Source organism: Crotalus tigris, unplaced genomic scaffold (genome assembly GCF_016545835.1).
Source record: "Crotalus tigris isolate CLP2741 ecotype Arizona unplaced genomic scaffold, ASM1654583v1 scf7180000018030.5226217, whole genome shotgun sequence".
Taxonomy (NCBI): domain Eukaryota; kingdom Metazoa; phylum Chordata; class Lepidosauria; order Squamata; family Viperidae; genus Crotalus; species Crotalus tigris.
In genome coordinates this window covers 4,749,334-4,769,702 of record NW_024096786.1, presented here as the reverse complement: position 1 = coordinate 4,769,702, position 20,369 = coordinate 4,749,334, and the positions used below count along the sequence as shown (strand labels likewise).

General features: G+C 40.3%; 1 protein-coding gene across 6 annotated transcripts in view; it reads right to left on the bottom strand.

The window, feature by feature from the left end:
- PLEKHG1 (pleckstrin homology and RhoGEF domain containing G1) overlaps nucleotides 1-13,381 on the bottom strand; it is a 120,281-nt gene extending 106,900 nt beyond the window's left edge. For 3 of the 6 annotated variants that reach the window (XM_039346902.1, XM_039346909.1, XM_039346907.1), the window contains exon 1: nucleotides 13,174-13,381. The gene's annotated coding sequence lies outside the window, so the exon portion shown is untranslated. Of the gene's footprint in view, nucleotides 1-12,054; nucleotides 12,593-12,620; nucleotides 12,919-13,173 lie in introns of those variants that run through there. The other 3 variants (XM_039346904.1, XM_039346903.1, XM_039346906.1) reach the window with 3 other exon arrangements.
- Nucleotides 13,382-20,369: the final 6,988 nt, after the last annotated feature.

Here is a 20,369-nt window from a genome sequence, read left to right as displayed (position 1 = left end):
ATTAAAAAGGTTGAGAACCACTGCATTAGGGCTTATTTTCCAGTTAGATCTTATTTGGGGGGAAATACGGTACTAAATGTGTCCATCTGGCTGACAATCTTAACTGCGGCTTATTTGGGGGGTGGGGCTTATATTATGAGTGTCCTTAAAAATCATGCTAGGGCTTATTTTTCTAATTGGGTCTTATTTTCGGGTAAACACCATATAAAGACTTCTCTCTTGTGTACTCATTGCATAATGGAGACAAAAGTGACCTCCAATACCTGTGCAAACAGAAAACAAGAATAGGTACTTGATAGTTTGCTCACTGGATATCTGAAAGCTCAAACTACGGTTCTTATGAATGCATGTTAATGATTAAATTATTTTGTAGTTTAATGGTCAAATCCAAGAGGAAAGCAGCTTATGTTTTGGCAGTTTTCTAGATAATGAATTTCCAGAATTGGGGGGGAGGGGGAGAAGCACAAGAAATGCCATAGAACACTTTCACTAACCCTTCCCAATATACAAATTAAAACATTTAGTAAGTATCTAAGCCTGAGAGACACAAAGAGAAACATGTGGTCTCAAAGGCAGGCATTTGATACTACAGCCTCCCTTTAAAGCTGTTTATTGATTCCTACACTGCTGCACCAAACAGAGAGAAAAAAAGAGACTGTTATGACTTGTTTAGCATATATGTGAAGGACGCATCACTGTGCTTGATTATTGAAAGAATGCTGTTATCATTCTCCTATACAAAAAAAAAAAAAAAGTCAGAATGAGTGAGTGCAAAAACTAAAGGGGGATTAAACTGTTAAATGTGCCTCAAAACGTATTTGGCAGAACTCTGCCTAATAAGAATAAGAGAAGTGACAATAAACCAGTTTTTAAGTGCAGTGCAGCTCTATACCAATACAAGAGGTGTGTAGATCAGATTTTTGGTGTTCAGTATTGATTCTCAGTCATTCAGAAATGTAGGATTGTGAGAAAGTAAGTTTATTGTAAGTCTGCTGAGTTAGCGAAAGCATAAGACAAAGTGAATAAGCTTTAATTCTGCAACACAAAATTGAGAGTTGGCTGTCAAATGCAATAAAAGTGATATGTGACAGAAGTAAAGCATGGATTAAATAAATGGAATCCTTAGTAGGGAATGACTCAATGCTAAGTGGACAGTATGATAAGGATGTGTGCTTTATGCATTTGTTTAATATATACTTAATGTAATAATACAATATATTTATGTAATAATACAAGAAATCCTGCAATATATTTTTAAATAACGAATGCTTGTGGTGATGTTAGAGGTGTTTTGATTGGGGATGTGAAAATGAACATACAGTAATTTTCAATGCAGATAATGCCAAGAACCCAAATGATTTGCAACAAATATTACATTATTTATCAAATTTATATGGTAAATTTATATCTCATAAGAAGTTACTCTGGGTGGCATACAAATTGATTGTATGCTACAATGAGTATGGATCTAAAAAATAATATCAAAGTAATTATGTTTAATAGGAAAAATAGAGTGGATGAGTGCAAGTTATACAATGTGTACATTTGCTTTGTAGTTGGATTGCCATCTTATGATTATTTTGTAATTATTTTAGTATTTGTTTTGGTTAATTGTTTGTATTGATTGTTTTTGATGCTTCTGAGTTGCCCAGGGTTTGATGGAGACAGGAAGCATCTAAATGGAATAAACTGAATATTCCAAATAGAATCCAAATATTCCAAATGGAATCCAAATATCTCAAATGGGAAGCATCCAAATGGAATAAATAAACATTTCAAAAAAACCTAAAGCAAGTCATGATTTTGCATGCCTTATTATTAGGCTTAACATAGACAATAAAATGGATCAAGAAATTTTAGATATTCAAATGCTGGTAAGGAATAAGTAGTATGTGGTTTAAGAAAAAAGTATTGAAAAAATTGAAAACAGCTGCCAATAAGGGTGGGTTTTGTCAATGTTTGTAAATGGAAATTAGAATTTGATATATATCCATAGAAACATAAAAGTGCAATAATAATGTGATACTTAAGACTGTCTATTTGCAAAGGGGAAAAAAGCAAAAGTGAATAGATGCTGGATAAACAGAAACTATGTAACTAGTATGAAAGAAGTACATTAAAATGGTTTCGGCTGGAGTGAAATTTCTTGGTATTCTGCTTATCCTGAAAGCAAATAGTATGAGTGTTTATGTGTATGAAAGAGAAAACAGTTATCAATTAGTTCCAAATAAATTATCAGGCAATTAATTTATACCCTAGTACTGTATGAAAAATGACTGGAAAAATGGATATATATGTTATATATGGTTAGTAATATGGGTAAAAATACGACTCCCGGGTATATTCATATTATAAAATAAATAAATAACGATCACCAGGAGAATAAATGAAAAAACATTTAATAAAATCAACCTAGCACCCAGTATTGTGACACCATTGTTCAGCCTTATGTCTGAACTAACTCAAACTTGAATGTATGTATCAAAAACTGGAATGATGATTTAAAATATAGAGAAATAGTGTTCATGTGGCATCCTGAATCACAAACCAACCACATTTTAACCTAGTAAATTGTTAAACTAATGAGGTTCTATTAACACCTAGTGCGTACTGTGCATTTCATGTGTAGCTAAGAAACTGGATTCCTTAAACTTTGGTTAAACTAAACATGCCATGTAAAGATACCATCAAAATTCTTCCACAGACACAGAGGATTATCATTCTATCTGTAATACAGATATTTTCTCCTCTAGGTCCCGATGTGGGTTCTGAGCTGCATCAGCGGTCCCCAACTCCCGGTCTGTGAACCAGTACCGGGCTTTGGCATGCCAGCAACCGGTCCACACAAACAAGCAAAGCCCCATCCGTGGGATGCAGGCAGCACACACAAAACCACACACTCTCCGGTCCATGGAAATACCTTTCTCCATGGAACCAGTCCCTGGTGCCCAAAAGGTTGGGGACCTCTGTATTACATAACCTTCAAAGTAAAGTAAATTCTATTTCAAGGAGTATTAAAAACAAAACAAAGCAAGAGCCTAATGTTCTTTTTCTCAGTCTTCCGAGTCATTATTCAAGGTAAGAACCTGGATGAGGAAGAAACATTTTAGACTTTTAACATTTTATTTGGAATTGAAACCGTTTCATCCATCTGCAGTTGATTTCCTGTGTGGCAAAAGGCTGCAGGCCTTCTACTAGATGCAAACATTACAGACGCCTCCTACACACTTACTAGATTTTTTAGACTGAGAAGGTGCTCCCAGCGGCCATGCTGTTCCTGGAACAGAGACTCACTGATCTTCTAATATCTTTGGCGCAGACTTCCCAAAGCCATAAAAAGTCCCTCTCCAAAAGTTTAAAAACACCATCACCTGCTTTATGATTAAAACAGTAAGTTATAGTAAGGGGTTTTTCTTCCCCCTCTTCCCTCCTGCTGGAAAGTAATACAACACAAACAGAAAACAGCAATATTTTTTTTTCATACTTGTAGAAACAAACATTGCTATAACCAAGTAAGCCATGGATGAAATTAAAAAAAAAAAAAAGAGGCTTTCAAAACTTTCCAAGGTATTCTTATACTCTGCGTTATAGGAGAGAAGCTATTGGGACTATTTATTTGTGTGGTAGTTTGAGAAAAAAACATAGTTCAAGATTCTTGGCTCCGATGTTGAGATAGTCTGGTAGACTTTCTGCAGGCAAGAATATAAAATAACAAAACAACAGTTCTTTAAGATTAGATTGAAGTTCCACTTGGCCTCACATCCTGTTTTGAACAATTGTCAATTAAAGGCCCCTAAGACGTACACAGACATTCTCTTTTTCTTGTGATAAACAAGAAATCATTATGGATATACTAGCATTTCCTCAGCCTCTTTCTCTATACAGGTAGACCTTGACTTACAACAGTCCGTTTAGTGACAGTTACAACAGCACTGCAAAAAGTGACTTATGGCCATTTTTCACACTTATGACCATTGCAGTATCCCCATGGTCACATGATCAAAATTCAGACACTTGGTGACTGACTCATATTTATGACAATTGCAGTGTCCCGGGATCATGTGATCCCCTTTTGCGGCCTTCTGACAAGCAAAGTCAATGGGAAGCCAGTTCACTTAATAACCGTGTCACTAACTTAACAACTGCAGTGATTCACGTAGCAACTGTGGCAAGAGAGGTCGTAAAATGGTGTAAAACTAACTTAACAACTGTCTCACTTAACAACAGAACTTTGGGCTCAATTGTGGTCGTAAGTCAAGGACTACTTGTATTGATAAAGGTTGATAAAAAATTATAAGAATTAATAAAAATAACCAATGCAGAAGAAAAAAAGACCTGCCTCACTCATTACTGGGACTCATCATTGCCCAGCTAGTTTGAATTGGGGTTCGTGAAGGGAAACAGTTTGCCATTTCAATTTCCCTAGCTCCAAACTATGGTTTTGCATAACGCTCCTAATGTTTCATTTGCCCCAATTCTATACCTCCCAAATAGGCTTGTGAATTTCCTTCTTCAAACTGTTTCTACCAGTAGTTTCTTGACCCCAGTTCTTGTTCCTCTTAACTGTATCATGAGCTATTTCCATGCCTTCATGCACAGAAGCTTTTCATGGCTTGATCGTTTTCTCTCCACTTCTTCCTAACCCAGCATTCATCTCTGTAACTGATCACATCTTGTCTATTCACTCTGTTCTCTTCTTAACTAAAAAAACTATTTAGAAAAGCAGCAGGAAGTGTCTAACTGGAACAAAAATGTGTCAGATTGCCCAGTAGACACAATTCTACAGCTGCATTATATTTTATGCCCAGTATAAAGCAAGAGGCTTTAATATAAAAATGCCAATACCCACAAAAAAAACCCTATACAATCTTACAGAGAACTTCAAAGCAACTTGTCCAATGAAATCATTAATTAAATGTTCATTGCAACTGGGAATTTATTGGGAAATACACAGCAAGCACTAAGTAATTTTGAAACTGAAATTATATTGCTGACCTATTAGCTAAGATCTGGAGTCCAATTCATTTAAAAAGCAAAGCCCAATGCTAATATAATAACAGAATGGATTTGTGCATAAACGTTTTGGCAGCCCAATTCTCAAACTAATTCCCAGTTAAAATCCCAGTGAAAAAAATAAAGCTTGTGATACCAGGATTAGGATGGGGATCATTACCAACAGCATATCCCAATTGAAATAAGCACTACGTTTCATACTCATGAGCTCTGAGTATGAAACGTAGCAATGGCAATGCACTGTATACCTGAAGCAATGCACTGCACTGTATACAATGCACTGTATACCTGAAGCAGTGCACCCATGTTTTAAAAAATAATTAACAAAATCCAGTCACTACAATTTTCAAGCAAAGCATAACTAAGTCATGCACTTCCTAAACCTTTCTAACATTTTATGAACTACAATGATTTTATAATAACTTTATAGGCCTCAAAGCATTCACAATAGATATGATTTTATTGTATCAAACTCACATTTGCATTGATATTTCCATCTAATTTTCTGGTATTCTATACCAACATTTTTTTTTCTACCTATTTAGGTTCTGCACTATTCAGGCTGTTGCAGCAAGCCTTTTATGAATTCTGAATGTAATACACTACAAATTGTTCTCACCTGTCAAAATAATATTGCTCTCACTAAAGCTTCTACTCTGAATTCCCAACCATATTTCTGAAGTGGTTCCACTTTAAATGAGGTTCACATGAAAAATGACATGTTATACTTCCATTTAATTCACATTGCTTTTGTGCGAAACCTGACTGAAGATGGATCTCCTAAAGAGGACATCAAATCTTACTGTTAAAGCAGTATGTGTCGTTTGATACAGCTCCCCTTTCAAAGAGCCAGAAAAAGACATACTATGGAACGAAAATGAATGTGAATTATATATATTGATTGTCCGTTTTCAAAATATAGTCATAGTCATGATAGTCATCATGAAGCCTAAAATACTTTCGTCATAAAGAGAAGTTGAAATATTATTTATAAAGACATATTACTCTATATCCTGCCTGATATTATCAAAAGTTCTATGCAAAATATTTAAAATAACTTTTACTAGCAAAGATAGCCAAATGCACCATTTAATATGAATTCAGGACTCCTAAATATCATAAAATTAAGTCAGAAGGCAGCTATAACCTTCCTCTTTCCAACCACAATTACTTACATATCCCATAGCTGCCATTTCCAGATTTAACTTTACTACAAGCAAATAGGAATCCATTATAAATTTAGCCAGAGGACAGTACCACAAGCAGTTGTGGAAATCTGAACCACAAGCCTTAATAACTAACGGCTGTGCACTCTGTATATAAAAAGGAGGACATGAGAAAATGTCTTATAATGTTTGTAGTATTTTATTATAAAAGACTGCATTCTAGTTAAATGTTTGGCTCATCACATGTGTACAAACATTTATTTGCTATGAATTAACATAAAGCATTGTAGGAAGGAACTGAAAAAGATCTCAAGGCCTTTCTGTGAATTTCTCCTTGAAAAAAAAGACATCACTATTTTAATTTCAGGGTACAGTAAACACTGCAAGTGATGGTTGGATTGCAACTTTCATACACCCACTTTCCCTCTGCAATTTCCTATATTCACATATCCTACAAGTCTGTTCATGGGAGAAGGTCTTTTTCAGTCCAAGACCTACAATTGGCTTTTAATTAGTATATCAAAAGGCAAGGTCCAAAAAGTGACCAGGTTCAGCTCAAAAGCATTTAGAACAGGGGTGTCCAACCTTAGGCAGTTTAATACTTGTGAACTTCAACTCCCAAAATTCCTCAGCCAGCATGGGAATTGAAGTCCACAGGCCATAAAAGTTGCCAAGTTTAGAGACTCTTGATTCAGACTGTAAAGCAAATACAAATTATAAATATGTACTCAGAAGTAAAACACACAATACATTTTAATGAGATTTCATTTTTTCTAAATACAAATGTCAAAATTTAAGCATTTCATAGAGAAAACTCTTAGTATCACAACTTCAGAAGCAAGCCCATTAATTACTACCTATTGTTACGTTTCTCTTTATGTTCTCACTTATGTGTCTGAGTTTTCATAATCAGCTAAGTCCAAGTTTGAGCCTAAATTTGCAAGAAACTGTATTCAAGTAAGAACATATGAGTGGCTTGATCTTGAGGAGAAGGCCTTGCTAAGCATATGGGAAAAATGGTTCTCCACATTCTCCCGGGCAGATGACCAATCTCTTTCCCATTGCTGATACCTGAAGACAAAGACAGATGAAACAGATAAAAAGTTAGCCTCTTTCCTATACAGATAAGTCAAAGCTACCAAGGGAGCAGAACATCAAATTCTTCTAAAAATATGTTCCAAGCTTGTTGAAGTCACAAGAAAGAGCCGCTTATATAGTAGGAATTTGCTACTTATTTTTTATTTGCCATCTAATTCTCAGTGACTTTAGGAGGTTAAATCTGACAGTCTGGAATGGAACATTCCAGAGAGCTCCAGAACCCATTCAAAACATGATTTTCCAAGGTTGGTGTCCTTCTACTATTTCCAAATCAGATAACTGACTTCCATAAATAACTGAGCTGCTTCTGGAATAACATGGTCTAGAAGAGATATGGCATGGCCCAGTGAGGAAACAGAACATTCCAGAGTTCTCCTAAAAGTCAATCGGAATAGGGACCTTGGAGGTCAACTAGTCCAATCCCTTGCTCAAGCAGACCACCATATACCTTTTCAAATGGGGGCGGTCCCAATCTCTTCTTGAAAGCCTCCAATGATGGAGCATCCACAACTTCTGGAAGGCCTCCGAGATACGCTTCTTGCCAGTTCCCCATGATCGGATTCCCATGACTGGGTCACCCGCTTCCTATGCTACCCAGGTCTATAAACCCAATTGCAAACCAGGCAAGTGTCACCTTTCCTTTGGCTCCTGGGTTCTCTAAGTCAATCCCATGGCTGGCCACTGGGGAAGTGATTCAGACACTCCCTCTTGATCGCAGCACCCGCTGTAGCGACCCACAGCGGGGAATCTCCAGGGGAGGAGATGGATTGGAGCTGAACCGGTCTCTCTCTGCCTGCGCTGGGCTTTCCCCTCCACCCTCTTTTGAGGACACCCCACTCACCACCGCCCTCCCAGCCTTCCCAGGAAAGAAAGCCTTTCAGACACACAGGTTCACGCTTTCCCATGATCCCTAATCTGGGTAACTCAATCCCGGCTCTTCAATTAGCCTCACCCTTGCCACCTCTGGAGGGGGGGCTCGGAATGCGAGATGAGAGAGCGCTTCTTCCTAGAGAGGCAACATTCCAGCAGCCTCCCACCTCTCCTGCACCCCTTTAAAAGGTGGCTACAGCCCCCCCACACACTAGTGTACCATTGTTGAAAGAGTGAGCTCTACATATCCTACTTCGTACAACTGCACTAGTCTTTGTTGCATCTATTCTGGTGTCATCTAGTTATACTTAGCACATGGACTGCAGAATTTGTATGTGGTAGTTACCTGATCATTTGTGAAGAGAAGTGAAAGGGCAGGAAAAGTTGGAAGGTACAACCAAATTGAAAACCTCATTCAGATTCCATTTCATATCTCAGAAGATTAAGTTCAGTCACTCAGCTAAGCTGAACATGAGCCATCAAACAAAGCATTGGCAAGAGAAGAGTTTTTCAAATCCAAGCTTTACTTTTGTGGTTTCGCCAGTTTATTTGATTACCAGAAATGTTCCACTGCCACACAGGTACATATCATATCCAAAGTACAAAGGGAAAATGAACAAGGGATTAATGGGAAGCATTTGGTTCCTAGCTACCTTATTACACGATTACTTTAGAATCCGTGCTTACTAGTCTCATTTACAGTGCAATCCTAGACGTCTGCTCACAAGCAAATAACATTGCTTATACTTAGATAAATGGGTACAGAGCTGTAACTTTAGAGTTCAAACCAAACTGGAAACTATTTACATGAGTCCAGCATCACAAATAAACAGTTATTGACGGCAGATTTATTTCCAAATTTTCTGCAAATATATGAGGATTCTGCTTGACATATCATTAATATTTCTATCATTATTTTAAGTGCCCACATGCTGTCAATAACTTGGTTTGACTCTCAATCACTGATGATTTTTTACAGTTTTGTCCACTAGATGGCCAGTGGAAAACTGTCAACTTCATCACAAATTCATTGGAAAGTAGCATAATCTGTAATTAATACTACGGCTTTGAACATACAGTACAGTGAATGAAGGTAATCATAACTACAAATGAGTCATGCTTCTGGCATAGAATCCAAGGGGAAATATCTTTTCTGCCATGTTACCTAATGTTTTTTTTAAAATGGACTCATAAGAGCATGATATCAATGAGTAATCAGAAAAATACTAAGAAGTCTTCTTAGAAACTATTTAGCAGAAAAAATAAAACTATAGATATTAGTCTGGTTCATGCATCACAGAAAATAAGAAATTGGCCATAACAGGTTCCATATTTGTATTCCATCTCTGAAACTTATTCTTGTATACCCTAATTCTCTTTTAGGAGGTGTAAAATTCATCAGATTGGGAACAAAAAATTCTAGACAACTCCACAAAGTTCTGCCTTCCTGTGCTGCTCTGGGAATAGTTAGGCATTTTAATATTTCTGCAAAAGAAAGATGCATGTGTGGATGAATACATGGCATTTTCTTCAAAGCAAGAAGAATTCAATACATATCAGCAGAGGGCCTGGCCTGCTTATACTCTGAAAGCAGCTGTATCACTCTACTATTCCTTCATATTCAGTGTATAGAGATAACCTGAATCCCTTTTTAGTTTGAGCCTCGGAAAAAATCCCTTTAGTTTGAGCCTCGGAAAAAAATAACGGCCATTTATAACAACTAAACTTTTAAAATGTTAGTATAGTAATAATCATAGCTCCAAAACTGTGGGCGGAGCTAAAAGAAAAGAAATTAGCTTGAGATTGTTCAATGAATTTATGGGTGAATTTATTCTTCTCAAATGTCATGTTGTATTTGCTAAGCACAGTAACTATTCTGCACACAGACCTATTTTACATGTACTAGTAAGCGGTCCCCACAACTATTTCCTATAGGAGTGCATCCATCTTTCAATTTCCATGTGTTAGGTAATGTATAGGGTTCTTGACCATATACATAATGAAATAGGAGGATTCTGTACATTAACTTTTTGTGACAGTAAAAGAGTGCATTGAATCCATGCTATATTCCAGGAAACACAGCCTTAAGCTATCCATACTGACACTGATAATAAGTGCTATGACCCAAAAAAACAAACCACATTGCTTTAACAAAGTCAAAATCAGAATCAGAATAACAGAGTTGGAAGAGACCTTATAGATCATCTAGTCCAACCTGCCGCCCAAGCAGGGAGACCCTACACCAGGGGTAGGCAACTCAAAACACTCAAAGAGCCACTTGGACCCATTTCCCACCAAAAACAAAACACTGGGAGCCGCAAAACCCTTTTGATATCTAAAATGAAGCTAACACTGCATATATCCTGTTTTACCTTTATTATAAGTGTGTGTGTGTGTGTATATAATAAAGGTAAAAAAGGATATATGCAATATTATCTTCATTTTAGATGTCAGAAGGGTCTCTGTCTCTCTCTCTCTGTCTCTTTCTCTCCCTCTCTCTCTTTTTCTCTCCCTCTCTCTCTCTCTCTCCCCCCCTCTCTCTCCCTCTCTCCCATCTGCTGCTCACCTGGCAAGCTGGCTTCAAGCTGTTCTCCAACAAACTAAGGGGTAGGCAACCTCGACTCTTTTATGACTCATGGACTTCAACTCCCAGAATTCCTGAGTCAGCATAGCTGGGCTAGCTGGCTCTCTCCTGCCCTTCCTGCTTCCTGCAGAGACGCAGCAAAGAGAGGAGCTCAGTCCAATAAGCTTTTCAGCTCCTCGGAGAACTCTGTGAGTCCACTCTCTTTTTTACACACAAACACACACACACACACACACACAGAGAGAGAGAGAGAGAGAGAGAGAGAAGAGCAGGGAAATACAAGTGCTTCTCTCTGTCTCTGTCTCTCTCTGCAAATGGCAGAGGAGGCTGGGAGCCGCAGGGGAAGGCTCAAAGAGCCACATGCGTCTCCGGAGCCGCAGGTTGCCGACCTGTGCCCTACACCATTTCTGGACTGCCATTCTGGACTTGCCATCCAAGTTTATGGAATCCATGAGTTGCAATCCTAATCTGGCTTGCAAGATTTCTTCCAGTCCTGTTCTCATTATTGCTGTGCTTTACCTGCTCATCTTCCCCTGTAAGAATGGCAGGTCATGGATAAAAACAGCAAGAACTATTCTTGCACCCATGAACCCAAACGTAGAATCCATTTCACTCACACCTTACTTTTTGCATCTGAAAGGGAAGGACAGGATAAAGCAGAATTGACCCTTCCAACACCCCTTTCACTTTAACAGCCTTAAGAATTATCATTTTTTAAAGAGTCTTCCTGTCTGAGTACCATAGAGATTTTTTTTAAAAAAATGAAACAATAAGTTTAAAATGACAGACTGACTTCAAGAAGCAGTAGGGCTGAATATTTATAAAATATTACTGAATGGAATCTGAAAATGACTTTTGTTATCAAAGGAAAAAGAACATGAGAAACAGCCAGCTGTCTGGCCAATTATTTTAACCATGGGATAGATATAAGATTTGTTTACAACACAAAAACATTACAAAAATGTAGTCTAGACAAATCAACAGGTGGTGATTCTCCAATGCTTGGACAACCAAGGGGAGTTTATACAAACCACCTTTTAAATTTAAAGGAATTTCCCCTCTTAAAAGCTGCAAGTTTTTCTTGAAACAAGTTCAAGGAAAACATGCTGAACACAAATCAAAGAAGCTGCTTAAATATAACCTGGAAGAATACTTTAAAAAAAAACACCAGCTGGTAGTATTTAAACAGTGCCTGTCTCCTTCTCCAGATTTCAGCAGTCTTATAGCCAAGCATAAGGCAACAATTTCCCCATAGCTTTCATGCACAAAAAAGAAAATCAAAGGAACACAGATGCTCATTCCAAGAAGAGATATATTATTTACCTGATTTTTCAAGAGGGCTGTATAAATCTTCAGTGCACCCCTGCTCTTGGAACTACTGTACTTCACACGCACATCCACACCAGTATATGAATAAGATATGCACACCCCTACCAACAGTCGCATATTGCCAATACACACCTGTCACACGCACCCACTCAAGCCACCTGCTGGCAGCCCTTGACTTCTCCCAGGATATTCCTGGGAAGCAGAGCCAGCAAAATCTTTACACAGCAGCGTGCGTGTGTGCACAAGCCAACCGAAGGGCCGGAGAGGCGGAGAGAAAGACAAGTGTAAACAAAATCTATTTCATCCTTACTTCCAGCATAGCACTGCACAAAAAAATCCCACGGTGAGAGCCAAGCTGCTTTCTTAGCCTTTTAAACACGCCCAGCGTTAAAAGGGTTTTGAAAGCGCTGCACGGCGGCTTGAAGCCGGTTGCCGAGCCGCTCCAGGTAACCAGAGACACAAGGCGACGCCGGGCGCGCACTTTTCTGAACTCGGCGAGCTTTCGCGGCCGCCTGCAGCCAGAAGCGTTTGACCCGGGTGTGTGCAGTTTCAACCCTTACCCGTTTCAGCCCTTCGTGTGAACGAGCCTTAGAAGGGACTTATAAACCGAGAGGCTGGGTAGCTGGGAAAGAGTTCCCCCCCCCCACTCCCCAGACAGAAGCACACAGGTGTCGTCAATCGCCGCCTCTTCTCGCTACATTTCTGCCGGTCCCGCTGGCTTTGTCTGGCCTCTCTCCCCGGTTCCAGCTAGTTTAAACTCTAGTCAGACTAATCAACGCTCGGTCCGCTATAGCTCGGAAGCGCTCCTCCCCGGGCAAAGCAGCTGCAGGAACAATGCCGAACCCCCCCCCCCCACACACACACACACATGGGCGCGCTCCATCTCAAGAAACAATGGGGCGGTCGCCGCCGCTGCTCAGGAGGCGCCAACTCTCGAGTAGCGCATCTCAAGAAGAGCCAGGTGGAGCAGGATCAGCACCCTCCTCCTTCCTTCCTCCCCCCCCCCCAGCAAAGGAAAGGCCGGGGAAGAGGAAGGGGACCGAGAAAGAAAGGAGCAAGCAGATTCGCCCCATTCTCGACCACCTCCAAGAACCACGCACCGCGGTTACTTACCGGCGGGGGGGGCTGCAGACGGTCCCGAGCTGAGCTGCTTTCGCCACTAATCCCGAAATGCACCCGAAAGATCCCGCTGCTTAATTCATTGAGAAGAGCGGAGCGCGGGGGTCGGGAGCACCAAACGGCCACGCCACAGCGAGACGCCCCTCAGGGTCGCTCCGGAGCGTTTGCCGGGCGCCCCCTTCCCTTCTCCCAGCGCCGCCCTCCTCCCTCTCCCCCTCCTTGGAAGAGTTCCCCCCCCCTCCGACTCCGCCGGCGGCGGCTGCGGCTCTCCTGCCTTTGCCGGGAGGGCTCGCTTCGCCTCCGGCTGCAGCTGGGGCTCGCGCGCGGCGGGCGGAGGGGCAGAGTAAAGCACCCGGACTCGCCTGGGGAAGCCCAGCCGGAGGGAGGGAGGGAGGGAGGGGTGGTCGCCGCCTCGAGGGAAACGATTGGAGGCACGCGCAAAGACAGCTCGGCTGCCGCTTCTCCGCGCTTCGTTCAGGTCCTGACTTCGTTGGGTTGGCCGAACTCCCCCCCCCCTTCCTCTTCTGGGAAGCTCCTCCCAGGCTAATTTGCGGCGGTTCCGAGTTTCGGGTGAAAACGCGCCCTCTGCACTAACCCCGCGAGCCGGGCGGCTTTTTTTTTTTTTTAAACTTCCTCCTCTCTTTCAGACTCGGCGAGGTGAAAATGATTCAACAGGTTCAGCCGGAGAATCTCTGCTGCATGAGCAGCTGGGGACACGATTTATAGGTATCCTATCAATGCGGGCGGCCCTCTCTCGTTTCCAGCAGTCTTTGGCTCACAGATGAGAGAGAGGGAGGGAGGGAGGGAGAGAAGATGAAAATGCAGTTGTTAAGGGAAATGGTAGCTACCTTAATGAATGCAGAAATCATGACCGTTCTTTCATACATTTATTATTTTCCGCCTCCTGTTGCATCAAGAGTTACAATTAAATGGAAGTTTTTGTGGAACCACAGTTTTGAACACCTCTTTTTTTTTTTTACCAACAGCCCTCCTACCTTATCCAGGTAGAAAGGTGGGGAAGGGGAGTCACCTTAGGCTTTATTACTGTATGAACACTGCTGTGTTAACCTTTGCTCTGCAATTCTCCCTATTGCTTGTGGCCCTTTAATTTGCAGGATTTTATAAAGTTCTGCAAAGTGTGCAAACTCAAAAGTGCAGGGAGTCCTCGACTTGCAACAGTTCATTTAGTGACCAAAGTTACAATGGCACAGAAAAAAGTGACTTATGACCCATTTTTTACCCTTAACAACTCTTGCAGCATCCTCATGGTCACATGATCAAAATTCAAGCAGTTGGCAACTGACTCCTGTTTATAACAGTTGCGGTGTCCCGGAGTCATGTGATCCCCTTTTCAACTTTCTGACAAGCAAAGTCAATGGGGAAGCCAGATTCACTTAATAACCATGTTACTAAATAACTTCAATGATTCACTTAACAATAGTGGCAAGAAGAGTCATAAAATGGGGCAAAATTCGCTTGATCAATGTTTCATGTAGCAACAGAAATTTTGGAGTCAGTTGTGGTCGTAAGTCGATTCACTGCCCTGGGTTACTTTTAATTTGCAAGAACTAACATTTCAAACCAAGGTTGAACTTTTGTTTCCAATAGAAGAAAATATCTGTAGCTCAGGGCTGAACTGTGGGATCCTTGGTGCTCTTTGAGCTTTTGTTTCAAATTTGTTTGTGTGAATCAACAGTGAAAGCAAGTCCAGGTTTCTATCCACTTATATCACGGGTGTCAAACTCAATGGTGTCACGTGACATATTGCAATGTTTTTTATCTTTGCGGAGCCGGGGTGGGTATGGCCTGCGTGCGATGCATCCGGCCTGCGGGCCGCCAATTTGACACCCCTGACTTATATCCTTAGGACAGTGGTTCTCAACCTTTTTAATGCCGCGACCCCCAACCAGTCGTAAGTTGAGGACTACTCAACTGGTGCAGCACCATTTGCAGAATGGGACTTTTGGCAGGCTCAGCAGGGCAGAGACAGCCTGGACAATTCCTATTGGCTTTTGAAAGCCAATAGAATTAGACTCTATTCAAGAGAGTCTATTCTATTGGCTTTGAAAAGCCAATAGAATAAAAGGGAGTAGCAGAGCTTAGGAAAAGGGGGAAAAAATGGCGGACTGCGTTGTTTAGCGACCCCCGTGAAATGGTCCCAACCCACAGGTTGAGAACCACTGCCTTAGGAGGTAAACATGCCTATGTGGTTAGAGGGTAACGCCCGGGGAGAGAAGGAAGTGATATGCATGATTTATAATAGATCGTAAGTGTGCTGACATCATTATTCTCCTGTTGTACCTGGTTCCCGCTTGGGAAGAAATAGATAGTAGCAGTTTTAATAGAAATTAAATTCAAGTAATTTTGTTCTTACGACTGTAGTAAAAATGATTGCAAAATTGAGTCCAGTCTCATAATGACTCAGCTTAAAACCACAACTACTATCAAGATTTTTTTCACAACCTGTATGGGTCAAGATATTAATGATATGTTACATTGTTCTTGCTCTTCCTCAGTTCTTGAACTTATTATCTAGAAATATAAAAGAAGTGATACTATGGTCTCTTGGACACAATTATCCAGAAATATAAAACAGATTCTAGGAATTCTAAGACAAGTCCATACTTACTAACCAGATTTTCTTGTACTCCTTATTAATCATTTTAATTCCAAGAGATTGTCTTGCTGTCCTCCTGTGCAGCTATCTACCAAATTCCCATCTACTTTTCTTCATTCATTGACTCTTCGCTCATGACAGCTGATTATCAGATTTAGCATGTCCCAAAGCAGATCAAAATGATTAAGAAGCAGTATCTTAATCACAATTTATATCAGAGTTTCCCTACTAATTTGCTCGCCTTAAGCTTGAGTCTTAATGTTATCCATAACCTCACATTAATCTAACATTTGCCTGTAAACACCAAGTTAGGAGAATAGAATGATTCCAATGTTATTTTTTTCCTCTCCCCCACCCCCATTTCATTACTGCAGGGAAGTGAAGACAGAAATAGGGTAGAGGGGATTAACAATGACTCATAGAACTAACTTCAACCAGTTCACCAATGAATAATTAAAAATCTATGAACTATTAGCCAATCTGTGCGAACCTGGTAGCTCTTTGGGATGTGCACCTCATGACAACCTTCAAAGCTTGCTTGTAATACATGTGGTAGTAAGGTAGTCATGTGTAAAAACAATTTTCCTTGGTCTGCAGACATAACTCTCATGTCCTTGCCTCTCTCTTTATGCCTCTGAGTCAATTTTTGAATCCTGGCAACAGCCCGGACTAGTCCCTGAAGTTTTCTATGCAAGTGATTAGAAAAGGAAGTATGCAAAAGTAGACTGGCACTTTGTAATTCCTCTCTGGACAAGGAGAGGCCTTGAGATTGCTCACAAGTGCTCCAGAAAGTTGTTCCATGCAGGGAGACCAAAAGGCAACAATTTCCAGTATGTTGGGAGCTTTGGGAAAAGAGGGAAGCCTTTTTCCCTCAAACCACAGTCAGCATCTTTTTTAAAGGACACTGGTTGGCTCTTCATTCTGACGCAATCATCAGCTCCGCTTTTAGCGGAGCAATCTTCAGTTCATCATTTCTTCCTCCGAAGTTGAATTATCTCTTTTATCAGGTGGATTGGCATGTTTCAGTACACTTATTTTCTCCATTAGACTGCTTGTTAGGAAAGTTTTAAGAGCCACACCTCTGCTTCATCATACTCTAATGAAAAGTGATCTATTAACAGATAGAAACAATACCACTTTGAGAGCAAACAGTTCCACCAGTTTAACAATCTTGAAAGAGTAAAGTCCATCACAACTAGAATTAAGTTAGGGAGTTATGAGACACTGATGTAAGATGACAAATAGCTTGATCAGCAGTACCTCTTTGTAATGCTGAGGATTCATTCATTTTCATTTAAACCATGTGCCTTACTACATTGAGAGGAATGGTGTAAAATAGCAGATTGCAAAGCAGCCTGTTGACAAATTCAAAAAGGAGAAACTGCTGAAGAACTGCTTCCACTCACTCTTGACATTGGCCCTGCTGGCTGGGCCAAGTCAGAACTGGAACTAGAGACACAGTAAATTCTTCAATATTTGCTATAGTATATATTCAACAAGAGCCAATTGGTGTGATGATTGAGACATCAGACTAGATCAGTGGTTCTCAACCTTTTTAATGCCGCGACCCCAACCGGTCGTAAGTCGAGGACTACCCAACCGGTCATAAGTCGAGGACTATCCAACCAGTTGTAAGTCGAGGACTTTCCCTGCTCTGGAGGCGTAGCTGGCAAGCGGCAGAGACGGAGCAGGCTGACCACTGGCTGGGCCACCAGCTGGCCCAGCCCAAGGGAGGTAAGGCACCCGCCAGGCCCTACGCGCACCAGCAACTCTCCCTGCGCCCGCCGGCCTCCCACCTCCCACCCCTGGCCCTCTTTTACTTACATTTTTAGTAGTTGCACAGCAGGGAGGGGTGGAAACTTCCAGACAGCTCGCCTTCGCTGCAGACAACTTGCAGCACCGTTTGCAGAATGGGACTTTTGGCGGGCTCAGCAGGGCAGAGACAGCCTGGAAAATTCCTATTGGGTTTTGAAAGCCAATAGAATAAAAGGGAGTAGCACAGCTAAGGAAAAGGGGGGAAAAATGGCAGACTGCATTGTTTCGCGACCCCCGTGAAATGGTTGTTTGACCCCAAATGGGATCGCGACCCACAGGTTGAGAACCGCTGGACTAGATACCCAGAAGCTGTAATTCTAGTCCCCACCTTAGCACAAAGCCTGCTGTGTGACTTTTGGCCAGTCACTCTATCTCAGCCCTAGGAAAGGAGGCAATGGCAAAGCCACTTCTGAAAAACCTTGCCAAGAAAATTTCAGGGACTTCTCCAGGCAGTCTCTGAGAATCAGATACAATTGAACAGAAGAGGAGGAAAAATATGTTAAATACCATTTAACAGTGCCCTATAACACATGTTCCATGATGAAATACAGGAACTGTCTTGCCCTACAGTAGTGACTAGGCTGGCTGGAGACAATGGAAATTGTAGTCCAGATATTTAGGGATCCTAAGCTGGGAAGGCTTCGTATCCTCAAGATACTGACTCTTAGGGTCTAGAAATGACTAACCAAGTAGACAATACTGCATTAAAAATAATAATAAAGTTGGAAGTCATCTAATCCAATCCCCTGTTCAGGCAGGAAACCCTATTAGCTAAAAAGAAACACAGAAACATTCTGAATAGTACTCTGAGCCTATCTTTTCTATAAACAGCACACTCAAACTACTCTAGGTTAACTTGAAGCCAGTTTAAGAAAAACCTGCCTGGAATGAGACACTTTGGCAGTACTGGTAGTTTACAAGAGATTCAGTTCAGGCTATCCCAGGGCCCCCACCCCACCTCACTCCACCCACAACTCCCCTGCTTATTCTGCACCATCCCAACTTTCTGTTCAAATTGGCAATTGCTTTCCTTTCTAGGGGCAATATAACATTAAATAAAATTAAAATGTCCTAATGCACATATATGCAAGTACAACAACCAGCTTTAAAACATACATTTTTTTTCTTGCAATTTTCCTGATTGGGTTTAGTAAAGATCTCTGCAACTCCTATTGGGAGTTGCATAGTAGTTATGATATTTGCCTAACATACAAACTGCAGGAAAAGACTATGCATACTTCCATTGGGCTTTTAAAAAAGAAAGAAAGAAAGAAAATGTCCAATCTTTTGAGACAGAAGGTCTTCACCCCATCTGCCAAACAGCCAGCTGGAACAATGATGAAATGAGGCATTGGTGAATGTCGTTTAAAAAAGCAAAACAGAATGGTATATATCTCAAGTAAAGAGAAACAATTAAAAGAAAATAATTCTGCCAGCTTTCAAAAGGAGTATGACATTTTACATACTTTGTAGGACCAATGTGCTATTATGTTTCACTCTTAACAGTGCTGTAGCAGAGATTAGAGAATTACAGGGCAGTAACCATTGACTCAAGTAGCTGCTGCAAAATTCAGTAGATAGCCTGGAAGAAAGTAAAGTACACCAGGAAAACTGTACCACAACATTTCAACTAACACAAGCTGGAAGAAACTACTGTAAACTTTGAGCAGTTGATCTTTAGTAGAGTTGGGATTTTTTAAAATACTTTGCATTGTACTGGGAAGAAGCTACATTTGGCACTATTGGACTTATTATCTAAGGAATAGGAAACAGCTGGAAGCTTTCATAGCTGGGATTTAAAAAATAATAATAACTGATAATTAAACATCTTCAGAAGTTTTATAAGGAAATCCTTCTGCTTCTAAACTGGGGAAACCAATTTGCTATCTGAGCTGCACTGATACTTCAGAAGTGTTATACTAATACCTGTTAGCCTAGCCACTAAAATCAACAAGAAAGGTCTTTGGAGCTGTAAGAAAATCATACAAAGGTTACCTAATCCCTTTTCTTACACATCTATTGAGAGGAGTGTTGCATAATTACTTTCAAAAATAAACATTACTATATATACTTGTATATAAGCCATCTGCAGATAAGCAGACCCTCAATTTTTAAAAAACAAAAATACTATGAGTAATGTGTTACCCATGAATAAGTTGATCTACACAAATATAACAAAAAGGTATTGCCATATATATTCATGGATAAGCCCATTTATGAATATGCAGAACCCAATTTTGGGGATGAATTCTCAGCTTATTTGTGATTATATATACAATATATTAAAAATAAATATGAGCCAGAAAAAAATAGTTATCTACTTTAGTTGTTAAGACCACTGTCTTGCACCAAAGCAGAGGAAGTTAAATACTATATCTGTATGGATTCCTTTTAAAAAATATGGAGACTCTTGTAAGTATTCATAAAAGACTTTCTCCATAGGTAACTGGTTGCTCTCATAATAGTTTTAAGCAATTATCCCTAATAGCAGCTTCAGTGGTCATTCATCCAGAACACCTTAATGTATAATCATAGTCTTCACTAGCTTAACTCTTAAAGGAAAACCATCTGAATTTGTACTTTTATAATAAAAATGTGCCTCTCGGCTATGCAGCACTGCAGTAAAATTAGCTTAATTGTTTTAAACTATCATGTAATAGCCAATAAAAAGTAATAAGCCAAAACAATACATTGCCCAAATTTATTGTCTTCAGAGAAGCCCCAAGCAATTGTGGCTCTTGAACCCCCATCTTCTTGT